Source organism: Vulpes vulpes, chromosome 6 (genome assembly GCF_048418805.1).
Source record: "Vulpes vulpes isolate BD-2025 chromosome 6, VulVul3, whole genome shotgun sequence".
Classification (NCBI taxonomy): Eukaryota; Metazoa; Chordata; class Mammalia; order Carnivora; family Canidae; genus Vulpes; species Vulpes vulpes.
Window position 1 is genome coordinate 109,585,042 of NC_132785.1, and position 15,241 is coordinate 109,600,282.

Here is a 15,241-nt window from a genome sequence, read left to right on the forward strand (position 1 = left end):
TTTGCTATTGCTGCCTCAGTGAGTGGAGTGGCCTGGGGTGAGAAGGGAGAGCAGATTGTGGGTGGTGGTGGTGCCCAAGGCCATTGTCCTGAGTCCACTAGTGATAGTGCTCTCTTTGTGCCCGAAAGCCAAACATCAAGTGTTGATCTGGCTGTTTGTTGTATGGGCCTGGCTTATTTGCCATGTTTCCCCTACCTTCTGTGCCTGCCTGGACTTTTGGGTTGGGCCTCCTTCCCAGCCCATTTCTCCATCCAGGTAGGGAGGCCTTCGTGGAAGCCAAGATCGTATCTTAGCAAGGTGGGTAAGAGGACACAGACTCTGGAGCCAGACAGCCTTGGGTTTGAATGCCGCTCGGCTGCTTAGCAGCTCTGTGGCCACAAAAGTGAAGTAACTTGGTTTCCTCATTTGTAAAATGGAGATCACACGTACCTCATAGGGTTGTTAGTAGGATGGGATGGGTGAGTATTGGTAAGTACTCAGAATAGTACTTAGTGGGTAGCAAGTGTTATTGGTATGTTTGGTAAAGAAGTAAAAAAAAAAAAATTTTTTTTTTTAAAGGCCCCTGTGACAGTCAAGAATTTGTTGATCCATTCATTCAACAAACATTTGCCGTCCTTTGCAGGACATACACATTTTAAAGATTTGGTGGGCTCAGCGCTCCAGTTACAATATGGGCAACGGTGGTATGGGCAGAAATCACCAGAAGAGTGGTGCGAGGGGTGCTATAGGATTTCACAAGGAGGAAGGAGGGAAATTCAGGCGGGACAGGACAATCAGGGTTGGCTTTACAGAAGGGGTGGCCCCTGAGCTGAACTCGGAAGAGTAAGTTGAATTCTTTCTATCGTTGGGGAACGTCCGTTGCTATTGGGCTCGGGGTGGGGTGGGGGGGCCAAGAAAGGGTGCCTCTATCTGCAATGCCAACAGGTCAGGAGGGCAAGTTAGAGACCTGGGGGGCGTGGCAGGGGGGAGGAAGGGGGACTCGACTCGGTCCCCCGCCCCTCCCCCCTCGTCATCACCATATGCCTCGGGGTTCACCCCACCCCCCCACCCCACCTCCACCCCTCGGTCCCAACTCTCCCTTTTCTCTCAACATCCAAGAAAGATTAACTTCTCTCGCGGCGAGAAAGTTATCATTAGCAGAGAATTAAAAGAGTGATTAATGGGGCCCCCCCTCCCCAGGCCTTATCTGGTGGCGGTGAGCTGGACAATGCAGCGGGTGGGGAGGAGGAGAGCTGGAGAGGGAGAAATGGAAAACAATAAATATTAAGTGCAAAGGGAAAGAGAAAAAAGGGGGGGGGGCGGGGGAGCTCCAGCGCGGTTCCCACTTGTTAGATTGAAGGCGCCTCTCCAGAGGGGGGAAGGCTCCAAATTGCTAATTAGCGCCTCTGAAAAGGCCCGGCTCTGATATGCGCGCGGCTGAAAGGGCTCCGTTAATGAAGCGGCGGCGAGCCCGCTTCCCTTTGACCGGCCTTGCTCCCTCCCGCGAGCCCCGGGCCGCCCGAACAATGCGGCGGGGGGCGCCGGCTCCCCCAGGCCTCGGCGGGACGGCCCGGGCAGCGCGCGCGGGGAGCGGCGCGGCGCCCGCGAAATGTGGAGGGGGAGATAAGGCCGAGCGCAGGGAAGAGGCTCCCTCCCAGGGGCCCAGGGAAAATTTGCAGTTATTATGAAGGAGATGAGACAGATTAAAAGCCCTTGTGTTCGCCGCTCTGCCCCTTTATTTAGTGGCTTCATCTAGGAGATGAAAGAAGTTGGAAATGACTTTCTCTGCTCCGCGCTGCGAGAAGCTTCATGGCACATTTCTTGACTTTATTCCTTCTTTTGTTTCTCCCTTCCTTGCCTTTAACCCCTGGCACACTCCACTGTGGCCACAGGCACCGGAGGCCGCCAAGTGGGGGGACTGGCAGGGGCCTCCCTCGTTGATTGAGCCCTGGCCGCCAGACCTCGGAGGTCTGGGGCTTCTTATGGTTGATCCCCCGGGGTAATGGCCCAGCCAGGGTGGGGAATGAGCTTGCCATCCCTGGGAGCCCCCAGGAGGAGGCTGGGTGACCCGAGATCCTGATGGATTAGGGCTTCTTCTAGTGCCCAGAGGGTAGCACGGCATTGCGCACAGGGACTCCACAGCCGAATCACCTGTGTTCAAACCCAGACTCCACCACGCATTAGCAGAGACCTGGGGCGAGTTACTTCACTTCTCTGGGCCTTAGTTACCGATCTGTCAAATGGGGACAATGATCATATACTAATACCTACTTCATAGAGTAGGATACACTGATTGGCTGTGTAACTTTCCCTGGTTTTTCATGCCTCCCTTATTCTATACCTACTGTTGGTGCCTTTCCACGCTGACTCTGGGCCCAGCCGCATCACTGGCTTTGGCCAGCTTGATTTAAACAAAGGCATGAAAAAGCACTATGTGTTTCTATCTTAGCATGTGTGCCTCTGTGTGTACCTGTCTTAGAAATTACCACAGTCATAAGAACACACCATGACTTGCCTCTGGCCGTGCAACCGTGACTGTAACAGCCTGCTGGAGGCACATGGGAAACATATCCGGGAGTGCTGAGTTGTGCCAGACAAGGATATACTAAAGCAGCCAGACCTCAGTTGACTGAAAATACATGAGCAAACTTAGCCAACCTGCCAGTCCTAGTCCAGATGGGTAAGGCTTTCTAGAAAGCTTATGGACTTGTGAGAAATAATAAGTAGGTGTTGTTTTAAGCAACTAAATGTCAGGGTGGCTTGTTATGCAGCGTTGCTATACAGTAGATAACCAATACACAAATTGGTGCCTAGACGTTTGATGTTGCCAAAACCAAAATCAAACAAAACCCCATCCTAAGACACATAGCAATGGCTTTAGGATTGGAAAGCAAGTGGAGTCCAGAAAAGATGATAAATTGCTAGAGTAGGTTGGACAAAAGCTGACCTGTATTATGTATGGTGAAACAATCAATAAAACTGTGGTCTGAGGTAAATTTGGAAGGTAGAAAAAGTACTTAATGAACTTAGAGATTTAAGTAATGAGATTTGGTGGAATGTTGGAAGGATCATCTGGCTCTTACTAAGTGAATATGGTAAAGGACTATGAGAAAGAGATGAACCCTAAAAAGGCAACAACTGTTTGTCAACAGAATGTAGGGTATATAAAGGTCCCAGAACTTGCTGAATTGAAAGATAAAATTGTTTCTCATCTCCAGTCTCAAGATTCTCAATGTATCATATGGAACCACAAAAGGCCATGAATATTCAAAGGACTCTGGAGCAAAAAGAATAAAGTTTGAAGCATCGCACTATCTGATTTCAAAATATACTACAAGGCTACAGTACCCAAAACAGCATGGTACCAGCATAAAAAGAAACAACATAGATCAAAGGAACAGAATAGAGAACTCAGAAATAAATTCACACTCATGGTCAACTGATCTTCAACAAAGGTGCCAAGAACACATAAAGGAGAGTCTTTAACAAATGGTACTAGGGAAACTGGTTTTTCACATGCAGAAGTATGAAACTGAACCATTATCTCATTCCATATACAAAATTAAACTTAGGCATCTGGCTGGCTCAGTTGGTAGAGCCTGTGACTCTTGATCACAGGGTTGTGAGTTTAAGCCCCATGTTGGATATGGAGATTACTTAAAAATAAAATCTTAAACAACAACAACAACAAGATTAAATTCAAAATGGATTAAAGACTTAAATGAAAGACCCGAAATCATAAAACTACTAGGAAAAAAAAAACAGGGACAAAGCTTCTTGACATTAGTCTGGGCAATAATATTTTGGATATCACTCCAAACACCACAGTCAACAAAAGCAAAAATAGACCAATGGGATTGCATCAAACCAAAAGCTTCTGCAAATTGAAGGACATAATCAACAGAGTAAGGAGACAATCTATAAAACGGGAAGAAATATTTCCAAACCATACATTTGATGAGATGTTAATGTACAAAATATGTAAGGAACTCAACTCAGTAGCAAACACACACACACACACACACACACACACACACACACACACAAGACAAACAACCTGATTTAAAAATGAGCAAACAACTTGCATAGACAGTTCTCAAAACACACAAAGGAAAAACAGATATGTTTTGTGCTTACATCACAAATCATCAGGGAAATGCAACTCAAAAGCACAATGAAATATTATCTCACATCTGTTAGAATGTCTAGTATCAAGAAACACAGTGAGGATGTGCAGAAAAGAGAACTCTTACATGCTATTGGTGAGAATGTAAATTGGCATAGCCATTAAAGAAAACAGTAGAGAGTTTCCTGAAAGAGTGAAAATAGAACTTCCATATGATCCTGCAGTCCCACTTTTGGATAAATGTCCAAAAGAAATGAAATCAGGAAAAAAAAAAAGAAATGAAATCAGGATCTTACAAGAAGGCTTATTTGCATATCCATATTCATTGCAGTATTATTTATAGTAGCCAAGACAGGAAACAACCCAAGTGCCTGTTGACAGAAGAATGAGTAAAATGATGTCATATATACATAAAAATGGAATTTTTTAGCCATCAGAAAGAAGGAAATCCTGCCATTTGTGGCAATATAGATGAACCTGGAGGCCATTGTTCTAAGTGAAATAAGCCAGATACAGAAAGACAAATAATGTATGATGCCACTTCTAAGTGGAATGAAAAAAGAGTTGAACTCATAGTGTCAGAGACTAAAATAATGGTTAGTAGGGACTTTTGGGGAGTGGCAAGGATTGGGGAATTGCTGGCAGCAAAGGGTGCAAAGTTGCAATTATGTAAGATGAATAAGTTTACAGATCTAATACAGAAGCATGATGACTGTATTTAATAATACTGTATTGAACACAGGAAATGTGCTAGAGAGATTTTAGGTGTACTCATCCTGCAAAAAATTGGTAATTATGTGAGGAGATGATATGTCAATTAGCTTGACTGTAGTAATCATTTCACTGTGAATATGTACATCAAGTCATGTTGTACATCTTAAATATATACAATTTTAATTTAAAAACATATGAATAAAAAAGGAAGATTCTGGTGCAAAAAAAAAAAAGAGATTCTCAACATAATACAAGAGTTAGGACTTCTGCTTCTTGCATTAATGAAATAATAGGAACTATTTAATCTTCCATCCTAAGTAATTTAAAGAATACAAAAATTTTCAGTATCCAACAAGGTAAATTTAACCATGCCTAGAAAACAATAAAACAATACCAGGCATAGAGAAGCGGGAAAATATAACCATAATGTAAAGAAAAGCCAGTCAATAAAAATAAACCCAGAATAACTATGTACTATATTTCATGTGTTTAACAGAGAGAAACATGAACATATTAAAGAGAGACATGAAAGACTAAAAATTTTTTAAGATTGTATTTATTTATTCATGAGAGACATAGAGAGAGAGAGAGGCAGAGACATAGGCAGAGGGAGAAGCAGGCTCCATGCGGGGATCCCGATGTGGGACTTGATTCCAGGTCTCCAGGATCACACCGTGGGCCAAAGGCTCAACCACTGAGCCATCCAGATGTCCCGAAAGATTTTTTTTTAAAGCCTAACTTCTATAAAAATACAGCATCTGAGATTTAAAAAATATATTGGATAAACTTAACAGCATGTCAGATGCTGCAGAAGGAAACATTTGACTTTGAAGACAGGGCAACAATATAAACCATTCAAAAGAAAAAGAAAAAAAAGAAAAAGAAAAAGAAAAAAAAAACAGAAGAAGGAAACAAAATAAAGAGAACAACAGAACAATTTCAAGCAACCTCAAATGAGTGTAACTGGAGTCCCAGAAATAGAAAGGAAGTGGGAGGAGAAAAATATTTGAAGAAATAATGGGCCCAAAGGTTCCAAATTCGATGAAAATTATAAATTCATAGATACAAGAGCTCCGAATCCCAAGGACAAGAAACATGACACTGAAACCCATTGTAATCAAATCACTTAAAACTAATAATAAAGAAAATCTGAACAGCAGCAGCAGAATAAAGTATCACACATAGAGGGGAAAATGATAAGAATGACAATAGACTTTATCTCAGAAATAATGTGAGTCAGAAGAGAGTGGAATAACAGCATTAACGTAAGGAACGAAAAATGCCATTAAGCTAGGATTCTTTACTGAGCAAACATGTTCCCCTCCAAATGAAAACAATATAAAGACTTTCTCAGGCAAACCTGAAGCATCACCACCAGCATACCAGAGCTACAAGAAAGGTTAATGAAATACTTCAGGCAGGATGAAAATGATATCATAGAGAAATCTGGGTCTTGGCAGAGGAATGGTATTTGGCACCAAAAAATGGTCTTTGTAAAATTATCACTTTTCTCATTTTAAAAATCTCTTTAAATGACAACTGACTGTTTAAGGCAAACAAATAACAATGTATTCATGGAATTTCTGCCATACCTAGCAATAAAATATATGACAACAGCACAAAGGCTGGAGGGAGGAAATGGAAGGATACTACTGTCAGCTATTTTTTTTTAAGATTTTATTTATTTATTAATGGGAGACACACACACAGAGAGGCAGACACGTAGGTAGAGGGAGAAGCAGGCCCCCTGTGGGGAGCCCAACATGGGACTCGATCCCAGGATCCTGGGATCACAACCTGAGCCAAAGGCAAACACTCAGCCCCTGAGCCACCCAGGCGTCCCTATTGTGAGCTTTTTGTACTAGGCATAAAGTGTTATAGTGTTACTTGAAGACATACCAAGATGAGTTAATAACATATATTACAAACCCTAAAGCACCCATTAAAAATATAAAACAGAGTAGAGCTAATAAGCTAACAATGGAAATAAAATGAAATAATAAAATATACTCGATCCAAAAGAAGGAAGTAAAAGAGGGGGAAAGGAACAAAAGAACAGATGGGACAAATAGAAAATAAAAAAGCAAGATGGTAGGTTTAAACCCAACTCTTGCTGGCTGAGTTGTATCCCTACAAATTCATGTGTGATGTCTTCACTCCCGATACCTCAGAATGGGACTATATTTGGTGAAAGGATCTTTAAGAGGTATTTAAGTCAAAATTAGGTTGTCAGTGTGGGCCCCAATCCACTAGTCTCCTTATAAAAAGACTAGTCTCCTTATAAAAAGAATTTGGAATTTGATACACAAATAGAGAAGGAAGACAATGTGAAGGTACAGAGTGAAGATCCATCAATACACCAAGGATAGAGGGTTCAGAAGAAACCAAACCTACCAATGCCTTGATCTTGGATTTCAAGTCTCCAGAACTGTGAGAAAATACATTTCTGTTGTTTAAGTCACCAAGAATGTGCCACTTTGTCATAATAGCCCTGACAAACTAATACATTAACCATACAAATAATCATATTAAATGTAAATATTCTAAACCTTGGTTCCCACCACCACATGAACCCAACTAGACCAGAGCCAACTTCATCTGCCTTGGCCCAGTCATCTGAGCACTCTGGCTTCTTGCTTTTCTTTCCTTCCAATGCCTTGCATGTAAGAACAAGCTCAGCCAAGCAGAGGGGGTGAGTAATCTGTGTTTGATTGCTTCAGTCCCCTGTTACCTGCACAGATGGGTCCTGGCTCTATCATTTTCTAGCTGCGTGGGTTTAGATAAACTCATTAGCCTCTAAAAATTTCAAATTTCCTCATCTCTAAAATGGGGATAATATACTGGATAAATATGTGAACTGTGTAGTTGTGATGAAAGTTAAAGACCTTGAGATGGGATGACTCTCCTGTATTATCCATGTGGGTGTGTTATTTTAAGCTTGTGACAACTTGTTATGCAGCAATTGGAAACTAATACAAACACCTGTAGTAAGCCTTCGGGAAATGTTACCTCAACAAAAATCTCAAAATTCTGTAGTTGAGAAGGGTACATAAGAGAGTATGAAAGGCATGACATAGGAGGAAATTGAGCAGCCCTATGCCTGCTGCCACCTAATGCCCCGTGGTTACCTGCTCTGGAGACAAAACAGTCTCTTTCGCCATCCCCTCACCTGGTATGCTCTACAGAAGTTCTGTTTCTGTTGACACTGCCACCAAGGAATGGTGGACACCGGCCCCCACACTCCCATCCCAGCATCCAGGGAGGAGGTTTCTTATAATGCAAAGCAGAAGGATGTGCTGGGGCCAGAGAGGAGGGCCAGTTGCCCTGAGTCATTCATTTTTCAAGTAAATGCTGACACTTCCTGCTGTCCTTGGTGGACACTGCTTCTATTAGTAACATTTCTCTAGTGACTGTTGGAAAACACTTCTGGAAAGATTCTGGAATGTCTTGGATTGGTTAAGGGATGATTAGAGCAAGGAAAAGGGGACATGGAAAAAACACCGTGAAGATGAAAGGATGAGGAATTCCTGCCTTCGTCAAACTGCGCTCAGGGGACAGAAAGGCAAAAAGAAAGACAATGTCCCCTTTCTTATGATTTATGCTCTAATGGGAGGTGACAAAAGATAAGCAAGTACACATCAAATCAACAAGGTCACGTTGGATTGTGATACGAGCCACAAGGCAATAGGGAGGAGGATGAGATAGAAAATGGCTAGGGTCATGATGTTAGGAAAGCTCCCTATGTGAAGGTGACACTTTAGCTAGGACATCAGAATGAGGAGATCCCCCAACCCATGCCTGCAAAGCCCTGTAGACAGGTATTCTTGGTTGCAGGACAGCATTTGCCAAGGCCCTGGGGCAGGGTGGTGGTGGGGCAGAGAGAGAGCTCTCAGGGAGCTAGTACTGTGGGCATGGGAAAGGGGTTCAAGATGAAGCGGAGACATGGGCAGGGGCCAGATCAGAGGCTGTGCAGGCCATGATGCATGGTGAGGACTCTCAATTTATTGAGAGGGCACACACACACACACACACACACACAAATGTTTTACGGGAAGGGCACGGGAGGAAGAAACTGATTTTTTCCTACACGTAGATCCTTTTCAGCTAGTGATTTCCTCATTCAGCCAACAGTTTTGCTTTTATTGGTCAATCGAGGGAAACGTGTGGACTAGATTCTCTTCCTCTTCTCAGTAACTCCTAATTTCTTGGAGCACTTAATTTGTGTTGGGCTCTATGCTAAATGGTTTGCATTTATTATTTCATTTAATCTCCTCTGAGGGGATGTGTATGTTCTATTATTGTCTCCATTTCGCAGAGCGGGAAGCAAAGGCTTAAAGAAATTAAGCAGTTAGCTCTGGACACACTAGTCCATGCTGGAGCTTCACACTCGACTTCCCTCCTGCCTCTGTTGTCATTTACTTTGAGTCTGCCCGAAACTCCGTGTCATCAATGACTAGTCACCAAGTGGGACAACCTTTCCTGAGAACTATTCCTTATCATGTCTCCTTTTGGTTCTCTTTTTCTCCAATTTCTCCCTCTTCTGGCTTCTAGACACTGGTCCTCTTCAAATGCTCTCAGTTCTTTTTTGAACTGTCCCCTTTATCCCCAGAGGCTTCTCTTGCCATACTCTTTCTTTGAGTGATCCTGCCTCTGACTACCATTATCACTGGAAGGTGAAACTTTTATTTATTTATTTATTTATTTATTTATTTTTTTTTTTTTAAATAATTTATTTTTTTATTTTTTTTAATTTTTATGTATTTATTTATGATAGTCACACACACAGAGAGAGAGAGGCAGAGACATAGGCAGAGGGAGAAGCAGGCTCCATGCACCGGGAGCCCGACGTGGGACTTGATCCCAGGTCTCCAGGATCGCGTCCTGGGCCAAAGGCAGGCGCTATACCGCTGCGCCACCCAGGGTTCCCTGAAATTTTTATTTAAATTTTGTCTTAAGATGGAGACAATCGCTTCTAATTTCCTCTTTCACCATTTAGTAAGCAAATATTTGTTTTTTTTTTTTAATTGACAATAGTTATGCTCGCTTCGGCAGCATATATACTAAAATTGGGACAATAGTTACTGAGCCCCTACCAGGTCCAGAGCATTGAGGAGAATACAATGGCTAGGACAGGATCTCTGGGGCAATGGGATTGGCTTCATTTGGTTCACACAGCTCTATCACCAGAGCATAGGTGCTTAGTATATATTTCTTGAATGAGTAATTTAGTAGGGGAGGCAAACTTGCACATAATTGACTCTAATTCAGGTTGAATGAAGAAAATGCTGAAATACCAGCAAGTGCTGAGCCCAAAAGAGTGAGCAAGCAAGGGGAAGTCTTCATGGAGGTGACATTGACATTCAGCCTTTAAATCACCCTGAATCTTAGTGGTATTCAAGAAATAGCAAGTGAGAGGTGCCTGGATGGCTCAGTTGGTAAAGCATCTGAGTCTTGATTTCAGCTCAGGTGATGATCTCAGGGTTGTGAGATTGAGTCCCACATTGGGCTCTGTGCTCAGCAAGGAGTTTGCTGAGGGACTCTCTCCCTGTCTCTCTGCCCCTCACCCCACTAATCCTCTCTCTCCGTCTCTTTCTCTCTCTTAAATAAATAAGCAAAATCTTAAAAATAAAAAAGAGATAGCAAGTGATCTGGTGTGCTCAAGTAGGATGCAGGAGGTAGTGAAAGATGGATGAAGTGAAATTGTGTTTCAAGAATCTCACTCTGGTGCAGTGTAGAGAATAACTTGCTTGGGGACAGACCATCTAGAAGAGTGGTTGCCTACCCAGGTCAATGGCACAGAGAAAGCAAGATAGGGAAAGTGAGTGTAAGAATACCGTAAAAGAATCTATAGGGCTTGGCATGTAACTAGATAAAGGGATATAAGAAGCAAGAACTAAAAATAACTTTGATGTCTCTTGCCTGGATGACTGCATGATGGTGATAACATTTCCCAAACAGGGAACAGTGGAGAAGATTTTATAGGGACTATGGAAGAAACTAAGGTTTGTTTTGTTGTCTTAAATTGGAGATGCTGGTGGTGTAAACCTGTAGAGATAGCTAGCAGAAAGCTGAAAATAAAAGCTCGGTTTTAAGAAATACAGGAGCTTCCAGAGCTGATTGAGGCAACTGACATCATGGGAGATGCTGTGATTAATGGGAGAGAATTTGTTTCCATAGTTTTATTTTATTTATTAAAATTCATTTATTTGAATTAGTTGACAATGTTACATTAGTTTCAGGTGTACATTGTAGTGATTCAACTTCTCTATATGTTATGCTACGCTCACCGCAAGTGCAGCTACCATCTATCACCATATAACGCTTTTAAAATATTATTGACTATATTTCCTTTGCTGTGCCTTTTATTTCCATGACTCATTCATTACCTAACTGGAGATTTGTATCTCTCACTCTCCTTCATCCATTTTCCCCCTCCCCCTAAGCAGCCATCAGTTTGTTCTCTGTGTTTATAGGTCTAATTCTGCTTTTTGTTTGTTTAATCATTTGTATTTTTAGATTCCACATGAGTGAAATAATATGGTATTTGTCTTTCTCAGCCTAACTTACTTCAATTAGCCCAATGCCCTCTATGTCCATCCATGTTGTTGCAAATGGCACCATCTCATCCTTTTTAAACATTGCCTAATATTCTGGTGTGTGTGTGTATGTATACACCACATCTTTTTAAAAAGATTTAAAAAAATCTATCAATGGACACTTAGGTCGCTTATGGGAGAGAACTTTACTTAAGCAGAAAAGAAGGCTGATGGCTGTGGACAACTTTTGAACATTTCTTTCTTTCCCGTGGGAGTTACCAATTCAGTGTGTCCAAAATGGAATTAATCAATTTCTTGATAAATCTGTTTCTCTTCTTGACTCCTCTAGCTGTGCAAATAGTACTGACCACTCTCTTAGTCATGCTGGCTCCAAACTTCAGTCCTTCTTGTCCTTTTCCTTAATTCTTTACATAGTAAGTTTCGTCTGTAGAAAATTCTGAAAATCCATAAAACTAACGGGTAGAAGATACAGTCATTTGTAATGCAACTATTTTGAATGATGTGTAGTGTATCATTCTGGTTTTTATTTCTGGGCAAGTACAGATTTAATTTCCTATAAACATGAATACAGCCATATGCTACATTTTTTAAAAGATTTATTTTTATTTATTTATGATAGACACACACACACAGAGAGAGAGAGAGAGAGAGGCAGAGACACAGGCAGAGGGAGAAGCAGGCTCCATGCCGGGAGCCCAACGCGGGACTCGATCCCGGGACTCCAGGATCACGCCTGGGCCAAAGGCAGGTGCGAAACTGCTGAGCCACCCAGGGATCCCATTTTTAGAATACCCTTTTTATTGGAGTAAAACAGTCATGCAGAAATGTACACAATCAGAAACTGATGACTTTTCATTCATTGAATATACTTTCACAACAATTTTAAAAGGCTTCAAAGGTATCCATCCCATAGATGTACCATAATTTAGATAACTAATTCCTGTTGTAGGATTTTTTTTTTCTAATCTTCTCATCTCTCTCTCCTATTTCCAATTTTTCTTCAGAAAAAAATTCCCTAGAGGCAGAATTTCGGGGTCAAAAGGTATGTGCATTTTAAAAAATGACCTTACTTTAGACTAGTTTTAGGTATGCAGAAAAATTACAAAGGTGCCACTACAGACCATTCCTGTCTACATCATACCCAGTTTCCCCTATTATTAACATCTTACATTGATACAGAACATTTGTCACAATTAATGAACCAACACTGCGATAATATTATTAACTAAAGTCCATTGTTTATCCAAGTTTCCTTAGTTTTTACCCAATGTCCTTTTCCTGTTCCAGGCTCCCATCTAGGATACCACACTACATTTAGCTGTCACATTTCCTTAGGCTCCTGTTGGCTATGACAACTTCTCAGACTTTGCTTGACTTTTTTCCCTTAACAATTTTGAGGAATATTGGTCAAGCATTCTGTACAATGTAAGAGTTGGAGTTGGAGTTGTCTGATTTTTTTTTCTCTTGATTAGAGTGGGTGTATTGGAAGGAAAGTATCTTAGACATAAAATGCCACTTTCATCACGTCATATCTAGCCTACGTAGGGTCCACATGATTTATCACTGTTCATGTTAACCTTGGTCACCTGGCTGAGGTAGTGCTTGTCTAATTTCTCCACCATCCTCATTTTCCCACTTTCCATGCCATACTCTTGGAAGTCACTACACGCAGCCCACATTCAAGGAGCTGGGAGTTACACTGCAGGGTGAATTATCTACATAAATTCCTCACAATTCTTCTGCACCAGAGATTTATCCCCCTTCCCCATTTATTACTTTGTTCATGCCAGTATTCATCTCATTAGTTTACTCATGTCAGTATAGACTCATGGGTATCAATTTTATACTTAAGATTTATAATCCAATAGTACTTGCCTTGTTGCTCAAGGCATTTGTATTTGTAAGACTGATTCACTGCAAAGGTACCGGCTTATAGTTGGACCCACTCTCACAGTTAAGAATGAGGATGCATTTCTCAATTTCGCACACCCTTTGTAAAAGTAGGTCAGCAAACAAGGGCGAGGCCGTGGTCCCTCCCTACCGCCCAATGTCTTGACGTCCCCAAGCCCTGGAGAGGGCTGACCTGCCCCAGACGCGGACCTCGCCCCTTAGCGCGCCCGCCCGCCCCGAACCACCGCCCCTTGAGGTCCCCAGCCCCTTCCCCCGGCGTCGCCAAGGCCCCGCCCACCGCGGGGCGGAAGTGGGCGCGGCCACGGACCGGAAGCGCCGGGCGGGGGCGGGCCCTCTAGAGCAGCCAGCCCCTCCCACTCCACCGCTGCCCCACCCCTCCGGCCCAGACCGGAAATGAGGTCAGGAAGGGAAACCCCGGCGGGGAGACTCGGCCCCAAAAGCGGCGGCCATTGGAGGTGGCTGCGGCAGCTGGTGAGGGGGCGGAGTGGGTTGAGAGGGTCGGGGTCCAGGGGGCCGGCGCCAGCGGGGATCGGGGCTCCGGACGGAGGCAGGGGCGGGGGCCGTGGCCGCCGCGGGGCTCCGGAGGTTGGCGGGAGGGGCGGGGGTGGCTGGGCCTTGTTTTCCAGGGCCCATCGCCCCCATCCCGGGGAGTGAGGTTCGGGCGTCTCCGGGGCGACAGTCCCCTCTTCTCCTTTATTCTTTCTGGCTCTTCTGGGCAGGCCGACAGGGTGTGAGCTCGGTGTCCCAAGCCGTGTTCGCTTTAGTCTTGGGGGGCGGGCCGGGGCGTGGGGGCGGGGAGTCCTTCCAACCCAGCTCTTCCTCACGTGTGGCCATGTTGCGACCCTGGGTCACGGAGGGAGCGTAGTCGCCACCACTTGCTTTTTTTTTTTTTTTTTTTTTTTGGCAGTTTGTGCCCGAGAAGGGCCGACCCCCCTGCCCGGGTGAGCCCAAATGAGAAGTTGCTTCCTGCCGCCCCCCGTCCTTCGCCGCGACCCTGCGCCTGCCCCTTTTTACTCCTCTCCGTCTCCCGGCCCTGTGTTTGCGTGGCTTAGCCTTTCCTCTCCTCGAGGGCTAGCTGGACAAGCGGGTCGTCTTGGAGCGCGCACCTGAGGACTGAAGGTGTGGGGAGCTCAGGGTCGTGTCCCCAGCTGTTGGAATTGCAGCCCTTCGGCTAGGAAGGGATTTTGCTCAAACAGCTGCAAGTTCTGTAACTTTGTTCCACGTTAAAGTGTACAGTTCTTTTTTTTAAAAAAATTTTTATTTATTTATTTATGATAGTCACAGAGAGAGAGAGAGAGAGGCAGAGACACAGGCAGAGGGAGAAGCAGGCTCCATGCACCGGGAGCCCGACGTGGGATTCGATCCGGGGTCTCCAGGATCGCGCCCTGGGCCAAAGGCAGGCGCCAAACCGCTGCGCCACCCAGGGATCCCTTTTTTTTTTTTTTTTTAAGATTTTTATTTATTTATTCATGAAAGGCACAGAGAGAGAGAGGCAGAGACACAGGTAGAGGGAGAAGCAGGCTCCATGCGGGGAGCCCGACGTGGGACTCGATCCCGGGTCCCCAGGATCACGCCCTGGGCTGAGGGTGGTGCTAAACCACTGAGCCACCCAGGGATCCCCCAAAGTGTACAGTTCTGCCCCAGTTTTTAAAGCATTATTTCTTTATTAAGGGAGTAGGTTTGGATGTGCTGTCCCCACATCTGTTTTGGTCTCAGGGGTAGTTGTCTCCCAAACCCCATTCAGGGCGTTTTAAACTAACTTTGTATTGCCTAAAGGGACAGTGGTCATTTTGTGCTGTTGTGGCTTTTGCCACGATGAGACGTTTTGTGTGGTTGGTAGTTTTGGAACTAGGTGTCCCCATGGCTCCCGTCCATGTGGCAGATAAGCCAGCCCACCAGTTTTTCTTGCCTTTGAATTCGTTGGCATGGGGACAGCGTGAAAATAGGTTTTAGA

At 43.9% G+C, this 15,241-nt stretch overlaps 1 protein-coding gene across 5 annotated transcripts in view; it reads left to right on the top strand.

The window, feature by feature from the left end:
- Positions 1 to 13,601: 13,601 nt before the first annotated feature.
- GPATCH2L (G-patch domain containing 2 like) overlaps positions 13,602 to 15,241 on the top strand; it is a 56,013-nt gene continuing 54,373 nt past the window's right edge. The window contains exons 1-2 of one of the 5 annotated variants that reach the window (XM_072762081.1): positions 13,671 to 13,758; positions 14,195 to 14,406. The gene's annotated coding sequence lies outside the window, so the exon portion shown is untranslated. Of the gene's footprint in view, positions 13,759 to 14,194; positions 14,407 to 15,241 lie in introns of all 5 variants that reach the window. The other 4 variants (XM_072762080.1, XM_025996407.2, XM_025996409.2 and 1 more) reach the window with 4 other exon arrangements.